The following is a 6366-nucleotide window of genomic DNA, read 5'->3' as shown; positions in this document are numbered from 1 at the left end:
GCTTGAAGGGGGGTGTCGAGGATCCTCCTTATGAGAAGGCCAGGCCTGGGTTGGTTCCAGTCAGGTATCTCAGTCTGACGTTCAGCTTTCAACTTGTTTACTTCCTCAAGAAACTGTAGGATAAGGGGGTCTTAAGTGGAGTCATGTACCATTGGTATTTTCTTTCGTAAGTCTTCATCGCCTCTTGGAAGTAGGAAAGTTTGAGCAAAGGTGTGTGATTTTTCCTTGGACTCACCATACTGACTTCTAGGGCGAGTCTGTCGGAATACCTCAGAGTCCCATGTACCTTCATGTTCCACTAGGACATGTCGTTCCTTCCCTAGATTGGCAGTTGGCCTGGGTTGTGGGAGGGGACCAAGTCTTTCAGAAACCCTTGAGTCATTGATCTTCGAGCATATGTGGAGAGGATTCTCTCGACGTTGCTTTAGGAAGTCTCGGCAGTCACGATAAATGGCTTTCAATCTTTCCAACCTTTCTGCAAGGAGGTGTCTTCCTCCACTTCTCCTGTTTTGGGTCGAAGCAGCTGAGTCGAGAAAAGTCTCATGTTGATCAATGTTTTGATGATTAGCTTGCTCCTCATCAGGGACACCCATGTCGAAGGAAGGTGACCCTCCGTGCTGGGAGGGCATCCAGATGATGGTTGATGTCCACAGGGGCAACAAGCTTACGTGTTTGAGTACGCATAGTTTCGTGGAACGTCTCAAATAACTTCTCATACTGCTCCTGGAGGACCTCATTCTTTATTGCTATCTTGTTGTTTTGAGCTTCTAGCTCATCGACTTTAGCTTGAAGAGCAACCCTCTTTCCTTCCTTCTTTCGTTGCTTCGCACTAGGTGCAAGAGGGGTCTCATTCTGTGTGTTGTGGCTTCCTTCGCTCCCCATGTTGGAGAGGGATGCCTGGTCAAAAGTGAGTGTACGAATGGTGGAAACCAGTTTGACAAAGCTGAAGAGATTGGGAATAAGTGTCTTTCCCACAGATGGCGCCAAATGTTGATGCACAAAATCAGTGAGGACTTTGGTACAACAGAGAGTGTTAAGTTTGTGACCTTCGCTAGATTGGTCCGGTCACTAGTGTGGATAAGTATGTAAAGGGATAGGGACATGGAAGCAAACACAAAATGTACGTGGTTCACCCAGATTAGCTACGTCCACGGAGTATAGGAGTTCTCATTAATTGTGAAGGGTTTACACAAGTACATAGGTTCAAGCTCTCCTTTAGTGAGTACTAGTGAATGATTTAGTACAAATGACATTAGGAAATATTGTGAGAGAATGATCTCTATTTATAGAAGAGAGTTTCTAGTTTCATTCTGACATTGACACGTGTCGTGTTGTGATTGGCTTCTGATGTTGACACGTGTCGCGCTATGATTGGCTTCTGATGTCGACAAGTGTCGTGCTGTGATTGGCCTCCTGGTTGGAGGGAAACTCTTCTGGGTCCTTGACAATATAACGTTGACCGGTACTCAGTAGTTTCGGGATTGGTCAAGTATGGTACAAATAGGGAGTGAGATGGCTGATGAAAGTCTTTATTGAAAGATTGTTGGTAGTCTGTTATACTTATAAGCTACTAGACCTGATATTATGTTTGCTGCAAGTTTGCTAGCAAGATTCTTGCATAATCCAACCAAAAAGCACATAGGAACTGCAAATAGGGTGTTGAGGTATATCCAAGGAACACTGGACTATGGAATTGCATATGAGAAAAGAAAAGATGTTGTGCTTATTGGCTATTGTGAAAGTGACTAGGCAAGGAGTGAAGATAACATGAAAAGTACTTCGGGTTATGCTTTTAGTTTTGGTTATGGAGCATTTTCTTGGGCCTTAATCAAACAAAGTAGTGTAGCATTGTCCATTACAGAGGCAAAGTATGTAAGTGCTGCAAAAGCAACTGCACAAGCCATCTGGTTAAGGTTTGTTGTCTCAGACTTTGGTGAGGAACAAGTGAAGCCAACTCAGATTTTATGTGATAACACCTCTGCCATAGCAATTTCGAAGAATCCAGTGGCACATCATAAGACAAGGCATATCAACAGAAGGTTTCATTTCATCAAAGATGCATTGCATAATGGTGAGATTGATCTGGTGTATTGCAACATTAAGGAGCAAATTGCAGATATATTTACAAAGGCCTTGGCAAGGGATCGAGATCGATTTGAGTACTTGAGGAAAGCTTTGGAGGTGATTTCTGCTAAAAACTTAGAAGGGAGTGTTAGTGTGTAAGTGTATTAGTAGAAATAGGTTTAGCCATTTTGCTTGTTTTAATCAGAGCCCTTGGATCATATTCTAAATGGATGCTCTAGATTAAGTTGAAAGTGATATTGTGTGCCACATATAACTATCTCATAGGATAGATGACATGGAGGGTTGAGATCATTTCTTTCTGTTAGAGGAGAGAGAGTGGTTCAGTTACAATGGTAATATCTGATTGCAGTGTAGAGAGAATAATGGAAGCAATGAAATCAGTTTTGCACTCATCACTGTAAATGCTCTCTGCAACTTTCATTCTTCTTTCTTCCAGAAATTCATACAAACTCCATTGAATCACAGCACAAAACCTATAGTCTAACAGGACAAGCCTACACCCAGCTTCAATGTACATTGTTATTATTTATTCTTGTGATTGTGTTCATATGGTGCATTGATCTGGTTAATGCGGGATGATGTTGGTGAAAGCTAAAGCTTTATTATAATTTTTCTCAAACAGCATGCGGCTGCTGTATTTGGGAACAAGATGATAGTGGTTGGTGGTGAATCTGGGGATGAATTGCTAGATGATGCACAGATAGGATATCTTTCTTTGTTGGTTGTATTTGTATGTATGTTTCACGGCGTACAAGTAGGAGACAAATATAGTTTATTATAGTAAACAATTGCTGAAAAACATCAAGACACAAAACATAAACACTTGAATAGGACTAGAAGAGCAAATTTTTAGGTGAAGATGCTAAACGGACATGTATCCGGTGGTTCCATATCTGAATAAAACTATAGAGAACCAATAAGTGTAACTAATTGCTAGATTGTTAGAATTATGTACACCTTTCTTACCATGTGTGTAAGTTATGTCTTGCTTAGGAATTGTGAATTAGTTGCCTAATATTCCGTTTAAAGGAAAACTAATAAAAATGACTCGAAAATTTTGAGTTTTAACGATAAGGATCAAATAAAGGATAAAGTGAATAGTACCATGATTGACTTTTTAGTGTAAAAATGTGATTTTTCGTTAAAGTGAACAGTATCGGAAGATTTTCATTAAAGTTACCTTTGTTGAATGGAGTGATAAGTTAATGGTAAACAGTCTCACCCCACATATCTCACGCGTGGCAGGTTGCTCGCACTGGCCACACTGTAGTTACGGCAAGCTCTTCATTAATCCTATTTGGGGGTGAAGATACTAAACGGAGGAAATTGAACGATTTGCATACGTGTGATCTGAAGTCGTTGACCTGGCTACCCCCTCATTGCACGTGAGTGGGTTTTTCTCAAGTTGTGGGATTTTGATGATATTGTTCTTTGATGGAACCACCTACAACAAATATTGCGTGTCACATGCTTGCTAATGAACCTTTCTCCATTTTTGTTTGGTAGACGCCGTTGTCTTTTCGACAGAGATTTTGTCTCAACTTTGTTATAGCTTAATATACGTGCAGCGGAACAGGAGCATCTGCGAGGTCCAACCACGTAGCAGCTCTTTATGATGATAAAACTCTTTTTATATTTGGAGGCACATCAAAATCCAAGACTTTGAATCATTTGTGTTCGATGGAATTTGAAACTGCGAGTGAATTCTTTCTCATTCTTGTATCTTTTAAACTGCCGGATTATGCAGCCAGATATTTCATCTCTTTATGGATGAGAATGTAAAGTTTACCAATGGCATGGCTTTTTTTCTCAGATGGAATGATCAAGAATAAAGAAACGAGGTTTCCGTCCATCTCCAAGAGCTGGTTGCTGTGGCGTCCTATGTGGAACCAAATGGTATATTGTTGGGGGTGGAAGCAGGAAAAAACGTATGCCTCGTAAGTGCTTGAAGCATTGAAAAAGGATGCAACACCAGCACCTTGTATTGACTTACCGAATATAAAAATTGAAAATCTTGGAACCTTGTTGGTTAACATTGATATCTAAGCATTTTACCTAAGGCAGTTTTTCCCTTAATCTTTCCAGGAGAGATTTTTCAGTTTGATAGGAACACAAAGTGGTACACCAAGTGTCATTATACAAATGGTAGGATATATGTGTTAAAAAGTTAATAACTTAAAAAATACAATTTCCCACCACTTAGATAAAAACACGTGGTCTACCATTCGTATTCCGGTCCCAAGAAAAAAAATTTCATCCTTCCAGGACATGCTGAGACTCTGATCTTTGATATTTTGAAGCTTGAGTGGTCAGTGGCCACTGCATCGCCTCCTTCAATCACCGCCAATAAGGTTTGCAACACTGATTTTTACCTGCGGCATAATTTTCATTGGTGTTGATTTCTTATTTTCCTTTGAATAGCGTAGTTTTAGCAAGGGTTTCCTTTAAAATAACGCAGCATGGCTGGTACTTTAAACACTAATCTTATGTTATATTTTCAGGGTTTCAGCCTAGAGCTCGTGCAACACAAGGAAAAGGATTTTCTTGTTTCTTTTAGGGGATGCAGAAAGGAACCAACAAATCAGGTTATTAGAAACTCGTCCTTCTGTTTTAGACTTCAGTTGAATTCTGATGAAACCTAACCTCATTACCTCAACTTTTATGTTACAGGTTGAAGTACTGACCATGGAAAAAAATGAATCATCCATGAGTCGTCGATCTTTTCCCAGCAAAGGCCCTGCGACTTTACTACCCAGGAAACGCTTATCATCCACTGGCTTGGGCGGTCAACTGAGTAATGGTTCTTCCCAGCGTTCAGTTAATTCGGTTACCAGACAAAATCTTGCATCTGAAATTGAACAAGATGGTTCTGGAAGAAAATCTTTGTCAGAGTCCTTGCTTGTTGATCCAAATCCCGTTTCTGGCAATGTTTCCCTCAGGAAATAATTCCACGATGAAGAAGAATACCACACAACTGTTAAGGTGGCAAAGAGTTCCGAAGATGAAAGTTCTTTCTTGCAGGTAAACTTCAGAAGTTCTTCTTTGGTGTTCCTTGGATGTCGCATGGCTGCTGGGAACCGCCCGCCTTAAAATCTGTTTCCCCGTGCCCAGTCATTTGTCATTTAACGTAACATAGTTTGAGGTTTAATGACATTATATTATGTTGATTTCAGCCACCAGAAAAAGAAAACCAGTCAATCTGATTCAGGAGTCCAGACTAACATATTTGGAGGTAGACACTTTTCGAAGGAGATGCTTTCTGAATATGATTTTGAAAATTCAAAACCTCACCATCATGGAACTGAAACCTTTCAACCAAGGTTCTAAAAGACTCTAGACGTTAATCAGGCGGCGGGCTGGAGCCTAGCGCCTAGGCAGCCAGGCGGGGTCTAAGTGGGCGCCTAGGCCTACTAGGCGGATTTAATTAAATATATTATATTTCTTTTAAATAAGTGTTTGTTTATACTTAAAACATATATGATTTCATCATAAATTACAAAATTGAATGACATATATATTATGAGCTACTGGAACATAATGAAAACATGGAGAACAAGTATATAATGTGTGTTCCTTTAAGTATTCAACAAGTCTCTTGCAATTTATTGGAAAAATAAAATGCAAAATGAAAGTTATCTATTTTCTATCTAAGTGAGTCGCAACCTATGCAGGTGTTTAGGCGGATCTAGGCGGGTTAGGCGGGTGCCTAGGCGGTCTAGGTGGCCGCCTCAGTAGGTATAGGCGCCCTTTCTTAATTTTCAAACACTTAAGCATTAATCGGAACGGTGGCCAACCGCCTAGCGCTTAGACGGGGCTTAGGCGGTGCTAGGCGGGGATTTTCAGAACAATGCTTTCAACTGATAACGACGATGCCGTGTTCCCACAAAATGATAGTAAACTGGGGGCCCTATCAACTCCTTCAAGTATGATGAATCGAAGATGGCCGCACTAATAAGAAAGAATGAAATTTTACAAGGGCAGTTAGCTGCTACGTTGGCCAGCCGGGAAGCTGCTGACAAACTACTCGGGGTGATTAAATATATAATGCAGGAGCTCCATTCAACTAGAGGAGTCCTTGCCGGAGAACGAGCAAGGTCATTCCAACTACAGGTATGAAATTTTCGCTAACTACTGAATTAAGTTGCCTCTATACCTTACAAAATCTATATGTCAACGGTTTAGTTCTTTATTTAGTAAGCCACAATCGACATCCTCTACTTGTCGCCGTGCAGGTTGAAGTTTTCCATCTCAAACAAAGATTGCAGTCTATGGAGAACCGAG

The 6366-nt window shown here is 40.5% G+C and overlaps 1 pseudogene; it reads left to right on the top strand.

The window, feature by feature from the left end:
• Positions 1-1767: 1767 nt before the first annotated feature.
• Positions 1768-6205, top strand: LOC126595262 (acyl-CoA-binding domain-containing protein 4-like; annotated as a pseudogene).
• Positions 6206-6366: the final 161 nt, after the last annotated feature.

The sequence above is a fragment of the Malus sylvestris genome, chromosome 13 (genome assembly GCF_916048215.2).
Source record: "Malus sylvestris chromosome 13, drMalSylv7.2, whole genome shotgun sequence".
Classification (NCBI taxonomy): Eukaryota; Viridiplantae; Streptophyta; class Magnoliopsida; order Rosales; family Rosaceae; genus Malus; species Malus sylvestris.
The sequence above is the reverse complement of the archived record's forward strand: the minus strand, read 5'-3'. Positions and strand labels throughout refer to the sequence as shown.